This window comes from Coloeus monedula (genome assembly GCF_965178545.1).
Source record: "Coloeus monedula genome assembly, chromosome: 17".
Taxonomy (NCBI): Eukaryota; Metazoa; Chordata; class Aves; order Passeriformes; family Corvidae; genus Coloeus; species Coloeus monedula.
The window spans coordinates 8632754-8650664 of NC_138797.1; positions in this window are offsets into that span (position 1 = coordinate 8632754).

A 17911-nucleotide genomic window follows, 5' to 3' on the forward strand; every position below is an offset into this window, starting at 1 on the left:
GGAGTTGGAAGGAGATTTTCTTTGATGATTAGGACAACGGTATGTGACTCCAAACGAGCACCTGTTTTTCCCCACGTAAATGAGTCTCAAGAAGGGCATAAGGGAATAGAACACATGTTTTGACCAAAAAGAGAGCTCTCGCAGGCAAACAAGAAATGTCGATGGAGCAAGAAGAAGAAGAAGAAGGAAGGAGGGGGGGTCTGAGAATTCTCCGTGGTAAGCTTAAATTGTAAGTTGCTTACTCTTGCGATTGGAGAAGAATGACTAGAATTCGGCAATGGTAGTAGTCATGATAGGCTACAGGCAAATGTCAAGGTATCACTGTGTATGGTGCTTGTTGCTTGTACTGTATTAAGGGACTCAGCAAAGAAAGCGATATAATGCCTTGTAACTTGAACAGAAAGCGGCTCCCGGTATGCCTACGAGCTGTAGCTGACAGCTGCAGGGCTGGCTCTGCGTACCCACTGCCTGAAAGGCTGTAAGTTCGCCTATGCAAGAACCAGCTTTCAAGAGAGCCGCCTGAAGTGCAGACAGCCTTCGTGAGCCTTTCTCCTCCAGAGCTGTGGCAAAGAAAGCGTGCACGCTACAGCGTGGGTGCGTGCAGCATGCACGAGCAAAAGCGGCCAAGTCCAGTGCCCTCGCTGGGCTTCCCTTTCGTGCGGACAAGGTGAGGCGAAGAACGAAGCCGCAGAGCAGCGGGCTTGCGTGTGCAGTGCAGCGAGTCGCAGAAGTCCAGCAAGGGCTCGTTCACAAGCCGAGCCGGCTGAGGGCGTCCTCGCTTCTGCGAAAGGGAAGGCGGAGCCGTAGCACTTCACCCCGCAGCGTGGAGACAGGCACTTTGCTAGTCCTTCAGCCTTGCAGAGTCCCTGCAGCTAGAGCTCAGCCAGGAGCAGGCGTCAAAGCAGAAGGCCTTCCTAAAGCACCCCTTCTCCGAGCAGCCTCCGGAAAGGGCTCATCCCGCTGCGGCTCTGCGCCTTTCTTCGAATGCAGACGCCCGGCACACTTGGCTCAGCGAGAGCTGCGTGGGCAGCTTGGACTCAGCGAAAGCCAAAGGGTGTCCTTGGAGCTCGAGCTTGTTGGGGAGGATGAAAGTTTGGGAAGAAAGTTTCACAGCTATGTAGGCTTGGCAGAAAGATGTGTGAATGTAGAAACTTAGCATGAGGTAGGAATGGAAGGAGGTTTTGATGGAGAGGAAAAGGTGTTCTGCTGAAACACTGATCGCTGACTAAGTGAGAAGGCAAAGGCTGGAAGATGGAGTTGGAAGGAGATTTTCTTTGATGATTAGGACAACGGTATGTGACTCCAAACGAACACCTGTCTTTCCCCACGTAAATGAGTCTCAAGAAGGGCATAAGGGAATAGAACACATGTTTTGACCAAAAAGAGAGCTCTCGCAGGCAAACAAGAAATGTCGATGGAGCAAGAAGAAGAAGAAGGAAGGAGGAAGGAGGGGGGGTCTGAGAATTCTCCGTGGTAAGCTTAAATTGTAAGTTGCTTACTCTTGCGATTGGAGAAGAATGACTAGAATTCGGCAATGGTAGTAGTCATGATAGGCTACAGGCAAATGTCAAGGTATCACTGTGTATGGTGCTTGTTGCTTGTACTGTATTAAGGGACTCAGCAAAGAAAGCGATATAATGCCTTGTAACTTGAACAGAAAGCGGCTCCCGGTATGCCTACGAGCTGTAGCTGACAGCTGCAGGGCTGGCTCTGCGTACCCACTGCCTGAAACGCTGTAAGTTCGCCTATGCAAGAACCAGCTTTCAAGAGAGCCGCCTGAAGTGCAGACAGCCTTCGTGAGCCTTTCTCCTCCAGAGCTGTGGCAAAGAAAGCGTGCACGCTACAGCGTGGGTGCGTGCAGCATGCACGAGCAAAAGTGGCCAAGTCCAGTGCCCTCGCTGGGCTTCCCTTTCGTGCGGACAAGGTGAGGCGAAGAACGAAGCCGCAGAGCAGCGGGCTTGCGTGTGCAGTGCAGCGAGTCGCAGAAGTCCAGCAAGGGCTCGTTCACAAGCCGAGCCGGCTGAGGGCGTCCTCGCTTCTGCGAAAGGGAAGGCGGAGCCGTAGCACTTCACCCCGCAGCGTGGAGACAGGCACTTTGCTAGTCCTTCAGCCTTGCAGAGTCCCTGCAGCTAGAGCTCAGCCAGGAGCAGGCGTCAAAGCAGAAGGCCTTCCTAAAGCACCCCTTCTCCGAGCAGCCTCCGGAAAGGGCTCATCCCGCTGCGGCTCTGCGCCTTTCTTCGAATGCAGACGCCCGGCACACTTGGCTCAGCGAGAGCTGCGTGGGCAGCTTGGACTCAGCGAAAGCCAAAGGGTGTCCTTGGAGCTCGAGCTTGTTGAGGAGGATGAAAGTTTGGGAAGAAAGTTTCACAGCTATGTAGGCTTGGCAGAAAGATGTGTGAATGTAGAAACTTAGCATGAGGTAGGAATGGAAGGAGGTTTTGATGGAGAGGAAAAGGTGTTCTGCTGAAACACTGATCGCTGACTAAGTGAGAAGGCAAAGGCTGGAAGATGGAGTTGGAAGGAGATTTTCTTTGATGATTAGGACAACGGTATGTGACTCCAAACGAGCACCTGTTTTTCCCCACGTAAATGAGTCTCAAGAAGGGCATAAGGGAATAGAACACATGTTTTGACCAAAAAGAGAGCTCTCGCAGGCAAACAAGAAATGTCGATGGAGCAAGAAGAAGAAGAAGGAAGGAGGGGGGGTCTGAGAATTCTCCGTGGTAAGCTTAAATTGTAAGTTGCTTACTCTTGCGATTGGAGAAGAATGACTAGAATTCGGCAATGGTAGTAGTCATGATAGGCTACAGGCAAATGTCAAGGTATCACTGTGTATGGTGCTTGTTGCTTGTACTGTATTAAGGGACTCAGCAAAGAAACCGATATAATGCCTTGTAACTTGAACAGAAAGCGGCTCCCGGTATGCCTACGAGCTGTAGCTGACAGCTGCAGGGCTGGCTCTGCGTACCCACTGCCTGAAACGCTGTAAGTTCGCCTATGCAAGAACCAGCTTTCAAGAGAGCCGCCTGAAGTGCAGACAGCCTTCGTGAGCCTTTCTCCTCCAGAGCTGTGGCAAAGAAAGCGTGCACGCTACAGCGTGGGTGCGTGCAGCATGCACGAGCAAAAGCGGCCAAGTCCAGTGCCCTCACTGGGCTTCCCTTTCGTGCGGACAAGGTGAGGCGAAGAACGAAGCCGCAGAGCAGCGGGCTTGCGTGTGCAGTGCAGCGAGTCGCAGAAGTCCAGCAAGGGCTCGTTCACAAGCCGAGCCGGCTGAGGGCGTCCTCGCTTCTGCGAAAGGGAAGGCGGAGCCGTAGCACTTCACCCCGCAGCGTGGAGACAGGCACTTTGCTAGTCCTTCAGCCTTGCAGAGTCCCTGCAGCTAGAGCTCAGCCAGGAGCAGGCGTCAAAGCAGAAGGCCTTCCTAAAGCACCCCTTCTCCGAGCAGCCTCCGGAAAGGGCTCATCCCGCTGCGGCTCTGCGCCTTTCTTCGAATGCAGACGCCCGGCACACTTGGCTCAGCGAGAGCTGCGTGGGCAGCTTGGACTCAGTGAAAGCCAAAGGGTGTCCTTGGAGCTCGAGCTTGTTGGGGAGGATGAAAGTTTGGGAAGAAAGTTTCACAGCTATGTAGGCTTGGCAGAAAGATGTGTGAATGTAGAAACTTAGCATGAGGTAGGAATGGAAGGAGGTTTTGATGGAGAGGAAAAGGTGTTCTGCTGAAACACTGATCGCTGACTAAGTGAGAAGGCAAAGGCTGGAAGATGGAGTTGGAAGGAGATTTTCTTTGATGATTAGGACAACGGTATGTGACTCCAAACGAGCACCTGTTTTTCCCCACGTAAATGAGTCTCAAGAAGGGCATAAGGGAATAGAACACATGTTTTGACCAAAAAGAGAGCTCTCGCAGGCAAACAAGAAATGTCGATGGAGCAAGAAGAAGAAGAAGGAAGGAGGAAGGAGGGGGGGTCTGAGAATTCTCCGTGGTAAGCTTAAATTGTAAGTTGCTTACTCTTGCGATTGGAGAAGAATGACTAGAATTCGGCAATGGTAGTAGTCATGATAGGCTACAGGCAAATGTCAAGGTATCACTGTGTATGGTGCTTGTTGCTTGTACTGTATTAAGGGACTCAGCAAAGAAAGCGATATAATGCCTTGTAACTTGAACAGAAAGCGGCTCCCGGTATGCCTACGAGCTGTAGCTGACAGCTGCAGGGCTGGCTCTGCGTACCCACTGCCTGAAAGGCTGTAAGTTCGCCTATGCAAGAACCAGCTTTCAAGAGAGCCGCCTGAAGTGCAGACAGCCTTCGTGAGCCTTTCTCCTCCAGAGCTGTGGCAAAGAAAGCGTGCACGCTACAGCGTGGGTGCGTGCAGCATGCACGAGCAAAAGCGGCCAAGTCCAGTGCCCTCGCTGGGCTTCCCTTTCGTGCGGACAAGGTGAGGCGAAGAACGAAGCTGCAGAGCAGCGGGCTTGCGTGTGCAGTGCAGCGAGTCGCAGAAGTCCAGCAAGGGCTCGTTCACAAGCCGAGCCGGCTGAGGGCGTCCTCGCTTCTGCGAAAGGGAAGGCGGAGCCGTAGCACTTCACCCCGCAGCGTGGAGACAGGCACTTTGCTAGTCCTTCAGCCTTGCAGAGTCCCTGCAGCTAGAGCTCAGCCAGGAGCAGGCGTCAAAGCAGAAGGCCTTCCTAAAGCACCCCTTCTCCGAGCAGCCTCCGGAAAGGGCTCATCCCGCTGCGGCTCTGCGCCTTTCTTCGAATGCAGACGCCCGGCACACTTGGCTCAGCGAGAGCTGCGTGGGCAGCTTGGACTCAGCGAAAGCCAAAGGGTGTCCTTGGAGCTCGAGCTTGTTGGGGAGGATGAAAGTTTGGGAAGAAAGTTTCACAGCTATGTAGGCTTGGCAGAAAGATGTGTGAATGTAGAAACTTAGCATGAGGTAGGAATGGAAGGAGGTTTTGATGGAGAGGAAAAGGTGTTCTGCTGAAACACTGATCGCTGACTAAGTGAGAAGGCAAAGGCTGGAAGATGGAGTTGGAAGGAGATTTTCTTTGATGATTAGGACAACGGTATGTGACTCCAAACGAACACCTGTCTTTCCCCACGTAAATGAGTCTCAAGAAGGGCATAAGGGAATAGAACACATGTTTTGACCAAAAAGAGAGCTCTCGCAGGCAAACAAGAAATGTCGATGGAGCAAGAAGAAGAAGAAGGAAGGAGGAAGGAGGGGGGGTCTGAGAATTCTCCGTGGTAAGCTTAAATTGTAAGTTGCTTACTCTTGCGATTGGAGAAGAATGACTAGAATTCGGCAATGGTAGTAGTCATGATAGGCTACAGGCAAATGTCAAGGTATCACTGTGTATGGTGCTTGTTGCTTGTACTGTATTAAGGGACTCAGCAAAGAAACCGATATAATGCCTTGTAACTTGAACAGAAAGCGGCTCCCGGTATGCCTACGAGCTGTAGCTGACAGCTGCAGGGCTGGCTCTGCGTACCCACTGCCTGAAACGCTGTAAGTTCGCCTATGCAAGAACCAGCTTTCAAGAGAGCCGCCTGAAGTGCAGACAGCCTTCGTGAGCCTTTCTCCTCCAGAGCTGTGGCAAAGAAAGCGTGCACGCTACAGCGTGGGTGCGTGCAGCATGCACGAGCAAAAGCGGCCAAGTCCAGTGCCCTCGCTGGGCTTCCCTTTCGTGCGGACAAGGTGAGGCGAAGAACGAAGCCGCAGAGCAGCGGGCTTGCGTGTGCAGTGCAGCGAGTCGCAGAAGTCCAGCAAGGGCTCGTTCACAAGCCGAGCCGGCTGAGGGCGTCCTCGCTTCTGCGAAAGGGAAGGCGGAGCCGTAGCACTTCACCCCGCAGCGTGGAGACAGGCACTTTGCTAGTCCTTCAGCCTTGCAGAGTCCCTGCAGCTAGAGCTCAGCCAGGAGCAGGCGTCAAAGCAGAAGGCCTTCCTAAAGCACCCCTTCTCCGAGCAGCCTCCGGAAAGGGCTCATCCCGCTGCGGCTCTGCGCCTTTCTTCGAATGCAGACGCCCGGCACACTTGGCTCAGCGAGAGCTGCGTGGGCAGCTTGGACTCAGCGAAAGCCAAAGGGTGTCCTTGGAGCTCGAGCTTGTTGAGGAGGATGAAAGTTTGGGAAGAAAGTTTCACAGCTATGTAGGCTTGGCAGAAAGATGTGTGAATGTAGAAACTTAGCATGAGGTAGGAATGGAAGGAGGTTTTGATGGAGAGGAAAAGGTGTTCTGCTGAAACACTGATCGCTGACTAAGTGAGAAGGCAAAGGCTGGAAGATGGAGTTGGAAGGAGATTTTCTTTGATGATTAGGACAACGGTATGTGACTCCAAACGAGCACCTGTTTTTCCCCACGTAAATGAGTCTCAAGAAGGGCATAAGGGAATAGAACACATGTTTTGACCAAAAAGAGAGCTCTTGCAGGCAAACAAGAAATGTCGATGGAGCAAGAAGAAGAAGAAGGAAGGAGGAAGGAGGGGGGGTCTGAGAATTCTCCGTGGTAAGCTTAAATTGTAAGTTGCTTACTCTTGCGATTGGAGAAGAATGACTAGAATTCGGCAATGGTAGTAGTCATGATAGGCTACAGGCAAATGTCAAGGTATCACTGTGTATGGTGCTTGTTGCTTGTACTGTATTAAGGGACTCAGCAAAGAAAGCGATATAATGCCTTGTAACTTGAACAGAAAGCGGCTCCCGGTATGCCTACGAGCTGTAGCTGACAGCTGCAGGGCTGGCTCTGCGTACCCACTGCCTGAAAGGCTGTAAGTTCGCCTATGCAAGAACCAGCTTTCAAGAGAGCCGCCTGAAGTGCAGACAGCCTTTGTGAGCCTTTCTCCTCCAGAGCTGTGGCAAAGAAAGCGTGCACGCTACAGCGTGGGTGCGTGCAGCATGCACGAGCAAAAGCGGCCAAGTCCAGTGCCCTCGCTGGGCTTCCCTTTCGTGCGGACAAGGTGAGGCGAAGAACGAAGCCGCAGAGCAGCGGGCTTGCGTGTGCAGTGCAGCGAGTCGCAGAAGTCCAGCAAGGGCTCATTCACAAGCCGAGCCGGCTGAGGGCGTCCTCGCTTCTGCGAAAGGGAAGGCGGAGCCGTAGCACTTCACCCCGCAGCGTGGAGACAGGCACTTTGCTAGTCCTTCAGCCTTGCAGAGTCCCTGCAGCTAGAGCTCAGCCAGGAGCAGGCGTCAAAGCAGAAGGCCTTCCTAAAGCACCCCTTCTCCGAGCAGCCTCCGGAAAGGGCTCATCCCGCTGCGGCTCTGCGCCTTTCTTCGAATGCAGACGCCCGGCACACTTGGCTCAGCGAGAGCTGCGTGGGCAGCATGGACTCAGCGAAAGCCAAAGGGTGTCCTTGGAGCTCGAGCTTGTTGGGGAGGATGAAAGTTTGGGAAGAAAGTTTCACAGCTATGTAGGCTTGGCAGAAAGATGTATGAATGTAGAAACTTAGCATGAGGTAGGAATGGAAGGAGGTTTTGATGGAGAGGAAAAGGTGTTCTGCTGAAACACTGATCGCTGACTAAGTGAGAAGGCAAAGGCTGGAAGATGGAGTTGGAAGGAGATTTTCTTTGATGATTAGGACAACGGTATGTGACTCCAAACGAGCACCTGTTTTTCCCCACGTAAATGAGTCTCAAGAAGGGCATAAGGGAATAGAACACATGTTTTGACCAAAAAGAGAGCTCTCGCAGGCAAACAAGAAATGTCGATGGAGCAAGAAGAAGAAGAAGGAAGGAGGGGGGGTCTGAGAATTCTCCGTGGTAAGCTTAAATTGTAAGTTGCTTACTCTTGCGATTGGAGAAGAATGACTAGAATTCGGCAATGGTAGTAGTCATGATAGGCTACAGGCAAATGTCAAGGTATCACTGTGTATGGTGCTTGTTGCTTGTACTGTATTAAGGGACTCAGCAAAGAAAGCGATATAATGCCTTGTAACTTGAACAGAAAGCGGCTCCCGGTATGCCTACGAGCTGTAGCTGACAGCTGCAGGGCTGGCTCTGCGTACCCACTGCCTGAAAGGCTGTAAGTTCGCCTATGCAAGAACCAGCTTTCAAGAGAGCCGCCTGAAGTGCAGACAGCCTTCGTGAGCCTTTCTCCTCCAGAGCTGTGGCAAAGAAAGCGTGCACGCTACAGCGTGGGTGCGTGCAGCATGCACGAGCAAAAGCGGCCAAGTCCAGTGCCCTCACTGGGCTTCCCTTTCGTGCGGACAAGGTGAGGCGAAGAACGAAGCCGCAGAGCAGCGGGCTTGCGTGTGCAGTGCAGCGAGTCGCAGAAGTCCAGCAAGGGCTCGTTCACAAGCCGAGCCGGCTGAGGGCGTCCTCGCTTCTGCGAAAGGGAAGGCGGAGCCGTAGCACTTCACCCCGCAGCGTGGAGACAGGCACTTTGCTAGTCCTTCAGCCTTGCAGAGTCCCTGCAGCTAGAGCTCAGCCAGGAGCAGGCGTCAAAGCAGAAGGCCTTCCTAAAGCACCCCTTCTCCGAGCAGCCTCCGGAAAGGGCTCATCCCGCTGCGGCTCTGCGCCTTTCTTCGAATGCAGACGCCCGGCACACTTGGCTCAGCGAGAGCTGCGTGGGCAGCTTGGACTCAGCGAAAGCCAAAGGGTGTCCTTGGAGCTCGAGCTTGTTGGGGAGGATGAAAGTTTGGGAAGAAAGTTTCACAGCTATGTAGGCTTGGCAGAAAGATGTGTGAATGTAGAAACTTAGCATGAGGTAGGAATGGAAGGAGGTTTTGATGGAGAGGAAAAGGTGTTCTGCTGAAACACTGATCGCTGACTAAGTGAGAAGGCAAAGGCTGGAAGATGGAGTTGGAAGGAGATTTTCTTTGATGATTAGGACAACGGTATGTGACTCCAAACGAGCACCTGTTTTTCCCCACGTAAATGAGTCTCAAGAAGGGCATAAGGGAATAGAACACATGTTTTGACCAAAAAGAGAGCTCTCGCAGGCAAACAAGAAATGTCGATGGAGCAAGAAGAAGAAGAAGGAAGGAGGAAGGAGGGGGGGTCTGAGAATTCTCCGTGGTAAGCTTAAATTGTAAGTTGCTTACTCTTGCGATTGGAGAAGAATGACTAGAATTCGGCAATGGTAGTAGTCATGATAGGCTACAGGCAAATGTCAAGGTATCACTGTGTATGGTGCTTGTTGCTTGTACTGTATTAAGGGACTCAGCAAAGAAAGCGATATAATGCCTTGTAACTTGAACAGAAAGCGGCTCCCGGTATGCCTACGAGCTGTAGCTGACAGCTGCAGGGCTGGCTCTGCGTACCCACTGCCTGAAACGCTGTAAGTTCGCCTATGCAAGAACCAGCTTTCAAGAGAGCCGCCTGAAGTGCAGACAGCCTTCGTGAGCCTTTCTCCTCCAGAGCTGTGGCAAAGAAAGCGTGCACGCTACAGCGTGGGTGCGTGCAGCATGCACGAGCAAAAGCGGCCAAGTCCAGTGCCCTCGCTGGGCTTCCCTTTCGTGCGGACAAGGTGAGGCGAAGAACGAAGCCGCAGAGCAGCGGGCTTGCGTGTGCAGTGCAGCGAGTCGCAGAAGTCCAGCAAGGGCTCGTTCACAAGCCGAGCCGGCTGAGGGCGTCCTCGCTTCTGCGAAAGGGAAGGCGGAGCCGTAGCACTTCACCCCGCAGCGTGGAGACAGGCACTTTGCTAGTCCTTCAGCCTTGCAGAGTCCCTGCAGCTAGAGCTCAGCCAGGAGCAGGCGTCAAAGCAGAAGGCCTTCCTAAAGCACCCCTTCTCCGAGCAGCCTCCGGAAAGGGCTCATCCCGCTGCGGCTCTGCGCCTTTCTTCGAATGCAGACGCCCGGCACACTTGGCTCAGCGAGAGCTGCGTGGGCAGCTTGGACTCAGCGAAAGCCAAAGGGTGTCCTTGGAGCTCGAGCTTGTTGGGGAGGATGAAAGTTTGGGAAGAAAGTTTCACAGCTATGTAGGCTTGGCAGAAAGATGTGTGAATGTAGAAACTTAGCATGAGGTAGGAATGGAAGGAGGTTTTGATGGAGAGGAAAAGGTGTTCTGCTGAAACACTGATCGCTGACTAAGTGAGAAGGCAAAGGCTGGAAGATGGAGTTGGAAGGAGATTTTCTTTGATGATTAGGACAACGGTATGTGACTCCAAACGAGCACCTGTTTTTCCCCACGTAAATGAGTCTCAAGAAGGGCATAAGGGAATAGAACACATGTTTTGACCAAAAAGAGAGCTCTCGCAGGCAAACAAGAAATGTCGATGGAGCAAGAAGAAGAAGAAGGAAGGAGGAAGGAGGGGGGGTCTGAGAATTCTCCGTGGTAAGCTTAAATTGTAAGTTGCTTACTCTTGCGATTGGAGAAGAATGACTAGAATTCGGCAATGGTAGTAGTCATGATAGGCTACAGGCAAATGTCAAGGTATCACTGTGTATGGTGCTTGTTGCTTGTACTGTATTAAGGGACTCAGCAAAGAAACCGATATAATGCCTTGTAACTTGAACAGAAAGCGGCTCCCGGTATGCCTACGAGCTGTAGCTGACAGCTGCAGGGCTGGCTCTGCGTACCCACTGCCTGAAAGGCTGTAAGTTCGCCTATGCAAGAACCAGCTTTCAAGAGAGCCGCCTGAAGTGCAGACAGCCTTCGTGAGCCTTTCTCCTCCAGAGCTGTGGCAAAGAAAGCGTGCACGCTACAGCGTGGGTGCGTGCAGCATGCACGAGCAAAAGCGGCCAAGTCCAGTGCCCTCACTGGGCTTCCCTTTCGTGCGGACAAGGTGAGGCGAAGAACGAAGCCGCAGAGCAGCGGGCTTGCGTGTGCAGTGCAGCGAGTCGCAGAAGTCCAGCAAGGGCTCGTTCACAAGCCGAGCCGGCTGAGGGCGTCCTCGCTTCTGCGAAAGGGAAGGCGGAGCCGTAGCACTTCACCCCGCAGCGTGGAGACAGGCACTTTGCTAGTCCTTCAGCCTTGCAGAGTCCCTGCAGCTAGAGCTCAGCCAGGAGCAGGCGTCAAAGCAGAAGGCCTTCCTAAAGCACCCCTTCTCCGAGCAGCCTCCGGAAAGGGCTCATCCCGCTGCGGCTCTGCGCCTTTCTTCGAATGCAGACGCCCGGCACACTTGGCTCAGCGAGAGCTGCGTGGGCAGCTTGGACTCAGCGAAAGCCAAAGGGTGTCCTTGGAGCTCGAGCTTGTTGGGGAGGATGAAAGTTTGGGAAGAAAGTTTCACAGCTATGTAGGCTTGGCAGAAAGATGTGTGAATGTAGAAACTTAGCATGAGGTAGGAATGGAAGGAGGTTTTGATGGAGAGGAAAAGGTGTTCTGCTGAAACACTGATCGCTGACTAAGTGAGAAGGCAAAGGCTGGAAGATGGAGTTGGAAGGAGATTTTCTTTGATGATTAGGACAACGGTATGTGACTCCAAACGAGCACCTGTCTTTCCCCACGTAAATGAGTCTCAAGAAGGGCATAAGGGAATAGAACACATGTTTTGACCAAAAAGAGAGCTCTCGCAGGCAAACAAGAAATGTCGATGGAGCAAGAAGAAGAAGAAGGAAGGAGGAAGGAGGGGGGGTCTGAGAATTCTCCGTGGTAAGCTTAAATTGTAAGTTGCTTACTCTTGCGATTGGAGAAGAATGACTAGAATTCGGCAATGGTAGTAGTCATGATAGGCTACAGGCAAATGTCAAGGTATCACTGTGTATGGTGCTTGTTGCTTGTACTGTATTAAGGGACTCAGCAAAGAAAGCGATATAATGCCTTGTAACTTGAACAGAAAGCGGCTCCCGGTATGCCTACGAGCTGTAGCTGACAGCTGCAGGGCTGGCTCTGCGTACCCACTGCCTGAAACGCTGTAAGTTCGCCTATGCAAGAACCAGCTTTCAAGAGAGCCGCCTGAAGTGCAGACAGCCTTCGTGAGCCTTTCTCCTCCAGAGCTGTGGCAAAGAAAGCGTGCACGCTACAGCGTGGGTGCGTGCAGCATGCACGAGCAAAAGCGGCCAAGTCCAGTGCCCTCACTGGGCTTCCCTTTCGTGCGGACAAGGTGAGGCGAAGAACGAAGCCGCAGAGCAGCGGGCTTGCGTGTGCAGTGCAGCGAGTCGCAGAAGTCCAGCAAGGGCTCGTTCACAAGCCGAGCCGGCTGAGGGCGTCCTCGCTTCTGCGAAAGGGAAGGCGGAGCCGTAGCACTTCACCCCGCAGCGTGGAGACAGGCACTTTGCTAGTCCTTCAGCCTTGCAGAGTCCCTGCAGCTAGAGCTCAGCCAGGAGCAGGCGTCAAAGCAGAAGGCCTTCCTAAAGCACCCCTTCTCCGAGCAGCCTCCGGAAAGGGCTCATCCCGCTGCGGCTCTGCGCCTTTCTTCGAATGCAGACGCCCGGCACACTTGGCTCAGCGAGAGCTGCGTGGGCAGCTTGGACTCAGCGAAAGCCAAAGGGTGTCCTTGGAGCTCGAGCTTGTTGGGGAGGATGAAAGTTTGGGAAGAAAGTTTCACAGCTATGTAGGCTTGGCAGAAAGATGTGTGAATGTAGAAACTTAGCATGAGGTAGGAATGGAAGGAGGTTTTGATGGAGAGGAAAAGGTGTTCTGCTGAAACACTGATCGCTGACTAAGTGAGAAGGCAAAGGCTGGAAGATGGAGTTGGAAGGAGATTTTCTTTGATGATTAGGACAACGGTATGTGACTCCAAACGAGCACCTGTCTTTCCCCACGTAAATGAGTCTCAAGAAGGGCATAAGGGAATAGAACACATGTTTTGACCAAAAAGAGAGCTCTCGCAGGCAAACAAGAAATGTCGATGGAGCAAGAAGAAGAAGAAGGAAGGAGGAAGGAGGGGGGGTCTGAGAATTCTCCGTGGTAAGCTTAAATTGTAAGTTGCTTACTCTTGCGATTGGAGAAGAATGACTAGAATTCGGCAATGGTAGTAGTCATGATAGGCTACAGGCAAATGTCAAGGTATCAATGTGTATGGTGCTTGTTGCTTGTACTGTATTAAGGGACTCAGCAAAGAAACCGATATAATGCCTTGTAACTTGAACAGAAAGCGGCTCCCGGTATGCCTACGAGCTGTAGCTGACAGCTGCAGGGCTGGCTCTGCGTACCCACTGCCTGAAAGGCTGTAAGTTCGCCTATGCAAGAACCAGCTTTCAAGAGAGCCGCCTGAAGTGCAGACAGCCTTCGTGAGCCTTTCTCCTCCAGAGCTGTGGCAAAGAAAGCGTGCACGCTACAGCGTGGGTGCGTGCAGCATGCACGAGCAAAAGCGGCCAAGTCCAGTGCCCTCACTGGGCTTCCCTTTCGTGCGGACAAGGTGAGGCGAAGAACGAAGCCGCAGAGCAGCGGGCTTGCGTGTGCAGTGCAGCGAGTCGCAGAAGTCCAGCAAGGGCTCGTTCACAAGCCGAGCCGGCTGAGGGCGTCCTCGCTTCTGCGAAAGGGAAGGCGGAGCCGTAGCACTTCACCCCGCAGCGTGGAGACAGGCACTTTGCTAGTCCTTCAGCCTTGCAGAGTCCCTGCAGCTAGAGCTCAGCCAGGAGCAGGCGTCAAAGCAGAAGGCCTTCCTAAAGCACCCCTTCTCCGAGCAGCCTCCGGAAAGGGCTCATCCCGCTGCGGCTCTGCGCCTTTCTTCGAATGCAGACGCCCGGCACACTTGGCTCAGCGAGAGCTGCGTGGGCAGCTTGGACTCAGCGAAAGCCAAAGGGTGTCCTTGGAGCTCGAGCTTGTTGGGGAGGATGAAAGTTTGGGAAGAAAGTTTCACAGCTATGTAGGCTTGGCAGAAAGATGTGTGAATGTAGAAACTTAGCATGAGGTAGGAATGGAAGGAGGTTTTGATGGAGAGGAAAAGGTGTTCTGCTGAAACACTGATCGCTGACTAAGTGAGAAGGCAAAGGCTGGAAGATGGAGTTGGAAGGAGATTTTCTTTGATGATTAGGACAACGGTATGTGACTCCAAACGAGCACCTGTTTTTCCCCACGTAAATGAGTCTCAAGAAGGGCATAAGGGAATAGAACACATGTTTTGACCAAAAAGAGAGCTCTCGCAGGCAAACAAGAAATGTCGATGGAGCAAGAAGAAGAAGAAGAAGGAAGGAGGGGGGGTCTGAGAATTCTCCGTGGTAAGCTTAAATTGTAAGTTGCTTACTCTTGCGATTGGAGAAGAATGACTAGAATTCGGCAATGGTAGTAGTCATGATAGGCTACAGGCAAATGTCAAGGTATCACTGTGTATGGTGCTTGTTGCTTGTACTGTATTAAGGGACTCAGCAAAGAAACCGATATAATGCCTTGTAACTTGAACAGAAAGCGGCTCCCGGTATGCCTACGAGCTGTAGCTGACAGCTGCAGGGCTGGCTCTGCGTACCCACTGCCTGAAACGCTGTAAGTTCGCCTATGCAAGAACCAGCTTTCAAGAGAGCCGCCTGAAGTGCAGACAGCCTTCGTGAGCCTTTCTCCTCCAGAGCTGTGGCAAAGAAAGCGTGCACGCTACAGCGTGGGTGCGTGCAGCATGCACGAGCAAAAGCGGCCAAGTCCAGTGCCCTCGCTGGGCTTCCCTTTCGTGCAGACAAGGTGAGGCGAAGAACGAAGCCGCAGAGCAGCGGGCTTGCGTGTGCAGTGCAGCGAGTCGCAGAAGTCCAGCAAGGGCTCGTTCACAAGCCGAGCCGGCTGAGGGCGTCCTCGCTTCTGCGAAAGGGAAGGCGGAGCCGTAGCACTTCACCCCGCAGCGTGGAGACAGGCACTTTGCTAGTCCTTCAGCCTTGCAGAGTCCCTGCAGCTAGAGCTCAGCCAGGAGCAGGCGTCAAAGCAGAAGGCCTTCCTAAAGCACCCCTTCTCCGAGCAGCCTCCGGAAAGGGCTCATCCCGCTGCGGCTCTGCGCCTTTCTTCGAATGCAGACGCCCGGCACACTTGGCTCAGCGAGAGCTGCGTGGGCAGCTTGGACTCAGCGAAAGCCAAAGGGTGTCCTTGGAGCTCGAGCTTGTTGGGGAGGATGAAAGTTTGGGAAGAAAGTTTCACAGCTATGTAGGCTTGGCAGAAAGATGTGTGAATGTAGAAACTTAGCATGAGGTAGGAATGGAAGGAGGTTTTGATGGAGAGGAAAAGGTGTTCTGCTGAAACACTGATCGCTGACTAAGTGAGAAGGCAAAGGCTGGAAGATGGAGTTGGAAGGAGATTTTCTTTGATGATTAGGACAACGGTATGTGACTCCAAACGAGCACCTGTTTTTCCCCACGTAAATGAGTCTCAAGAAGGGCATAAGGGAATAGAACACATGTTTTGACCAAAAAGAGAGCTCTCGCAGGCAAACAAGAAATGTCGATGGAGCAAGAAGAAGAAGAAGAAGGAAGGAGGGGGGGTCTGAGAATTCTCCGTGGTAAGCTTAAATTGTAAGTTGCTTACTCTTGCGATTGGAGAAGAATGACTAGAATTCGGCAATGGTAGTAGTCATGATAGGCTACAGGCAAATGTCAAGGTATCACTGTGTATGGTGCTTGTTGCTTGTACTGTATTAAGGGACTCAGCAAAGAAAGCGATATAATGCCTTGTAACTTGAACAGAAAGCGGCTCCCGGTATGCCTACGAGCTGTAGCTGACAGCTGCAGGGCTGGCTCTGCGTACCCACTGCCTGAAACGCTGTAAGTTCGCCTATGCAAGAACCAGCTTTCAAGAGAGCCGCCTGAAGTGCAGACAGCCTTCGTGAGCCTTTCTCCTCCAGAGCTGTGGCAAAGAAAGCGTGCACGCTACAGCGTGGGTGCGTGCAGCATGCACGAGCAAAAGCGGCCAAGTCCAGTGCCCTCGCTGGGCTTCCCTTTCGTGCGGACAAGGTGAGGCGAAGAACGAAGCCGCAGAGCAGCGGGCTTGCGTGTGCAGTGCAGCGAGTCGCAGAAGTCCAGCAAGGGCTCGTTCACAAGCCGAGCCGGCTGAGGGCGTCCTCGCTTCTGCGAAAGGGAAGGCGGAGCCGTAGCACTTCACCCCGCAGCGTGGAGACAGGCACTTTGCTAGTCCTTCAGCCTTGCAGAGTCCCTGCAGCTAGAGCTCAGCCAGGAGCAGGCGTCAAAGCAGAAGGCCTTCCTAAAGCACCCCTTCTCCGAGCAGCCTCCGGAAAGGGCTCATCCCGCTGCGGCTCTGCGCCTTTCTTCGAATGCAGACGCCCGGCACACTTGGCTCAGCGAGAGCTGCGTGGGCAGCTTGGACTCAGCGAAAGCCAAAGGGTGTCCTTGGAGCTCGAGCTTGTTGGGGAGGATGAAAGTTTGGGAAGAAAGTTTCACAGCTATGTAGGCTTGGCAGAAAGATGTGTGAATGTAGAAACTTAGCATGAGGTAGGAATGGAAGGAGGTTTTGATGGAGAGGAAAAGGTGTTCTGCTGAAACACTGATCGCTGACTAAGTGAGAAGGCAAAGGCTGGAAGATGGAGTTGGAAGGAGATTTTCTTTGATGATTAGGACAACGGTATGTGACTCCAAACGAGCACCTGTTTTTCCCCACGTAAATGAGTCTCAAGAAGGGCATAAGGGAATAGAACACATGTTTTGACCAAAAAGAGAGCTCTCGCAGGCAAACAAGAAATGTCGATGGAGCAAGAAGAAGAAGAAGAAGGAAGGAGGGGGGGTCTGAGAATTCTCCGTGGTAAGCTTAAATTGTAAGTTGCTTACTCTTGCGATTGGAGAAGAATGACTAGAATTCGGCAATGGTAGTAGTCATGATAGGCTACAGGCAAATGTCAAGGTATCACTGTGTATGGTGCTTGTTGCTTGTACTGTATTAAGGGACTCAGCAAAGAAAGCGATATAATGCCTTGTAACTTGAACAGAAAGCGGCTCCCGGTATGCCTACGAGCTGTAGCTGACAGCTGCAGGGCTGGCTCTGCGTACCCACTGCCTGAAAGGCTGTAAGTTCGCCTATGCAAGAACCAGCTTTCAAGAGAGCCGCCTGAAGTGCAGACAGCCTTCGTGAGCCTTTCTCCTCCAGAGCTGTGGCAAAGAAAGCGTGCACGCTACAGCGTGGGTGCGTGCAGCATGCACGAGCAAAAGCGGCCAAGTCCAGTGCCCTCGCTGGGCTTCCCTTTCGTGCGGACAAGGTGAGGCGAAGAACGAAGCCGCAGAGCAGCGGGCTTGCGTGTGCAGTGCAGCGAGTCGCAGAAGTCCAGCAAGGGCTCGTTCACAAGCCGAGCCGGCTGAGGGCGTCCTCGCTTCTGCGAAAGGGAAGGCGGAGCCGTAGCACTTCACCCCGCAGCGTGGAGACAGGCACTTTGCTAGTCCTTCAGCCTTGCAGAGTCCCTGCAGCTAGAGCTCAGCCAGGAGCAGGCGTCAAAGCAGAAGGCCTTCCTAAAGCACCCCTTCTCCGAGCAGCCTCCGGAAAGGGCTCATCCCGCTGCGGCTCTGCGCCTTTCTTCGAATGCAGACGCCCGGCACACTTGGCTCAGCGAGAGCTGCGTGGGCAGCTTGGACTCAGCGAAAGCCAAAGGGTGTCCTTGGAGCTCGAGCTTGTTGGGGAGGATGAAAGTTTGGGAAGAAAGTTTCACAGCTATGTAGGCTTGGCAGAAAGATGTGTGAATGTAGAAACTTAGCATGAGGTAGGAATGGAAGGAGGTTTTGATGGAGAGGAAAAGGTGTTCTGCTGAAACACTGATCGCTGACTAAGTGAGAAGGCAAAGGCTGGAAGATGGAGTTGGAAGGAGATTTTCTTTGATGATTAGGACAACGGTATGTGACTCCAAACGAGCACCTGTCTTTCCCCACGTAAATGAGTCTCAAGAAGGGCATAAGGGAATAGAACACATGTTTTGACCAAAAAGAGAGCTCTCGCAGGCAAACAAGAAATGTCGATGGAGCAAGAAGAAGAAGAAGAAGGAAGGAGGGGGGGTCTGAGAATTCTCCGTGGTAAGCTTAAATTGTAAGTTGCTTACTCTTGCGATTGGAGAAGAATGACTAGAATTCGGCAATGGTAGTAGTCATGATAGGCTACAGGCAAATGTCAAGGTATCACTGTGTATGGTGCTTGTTGCTT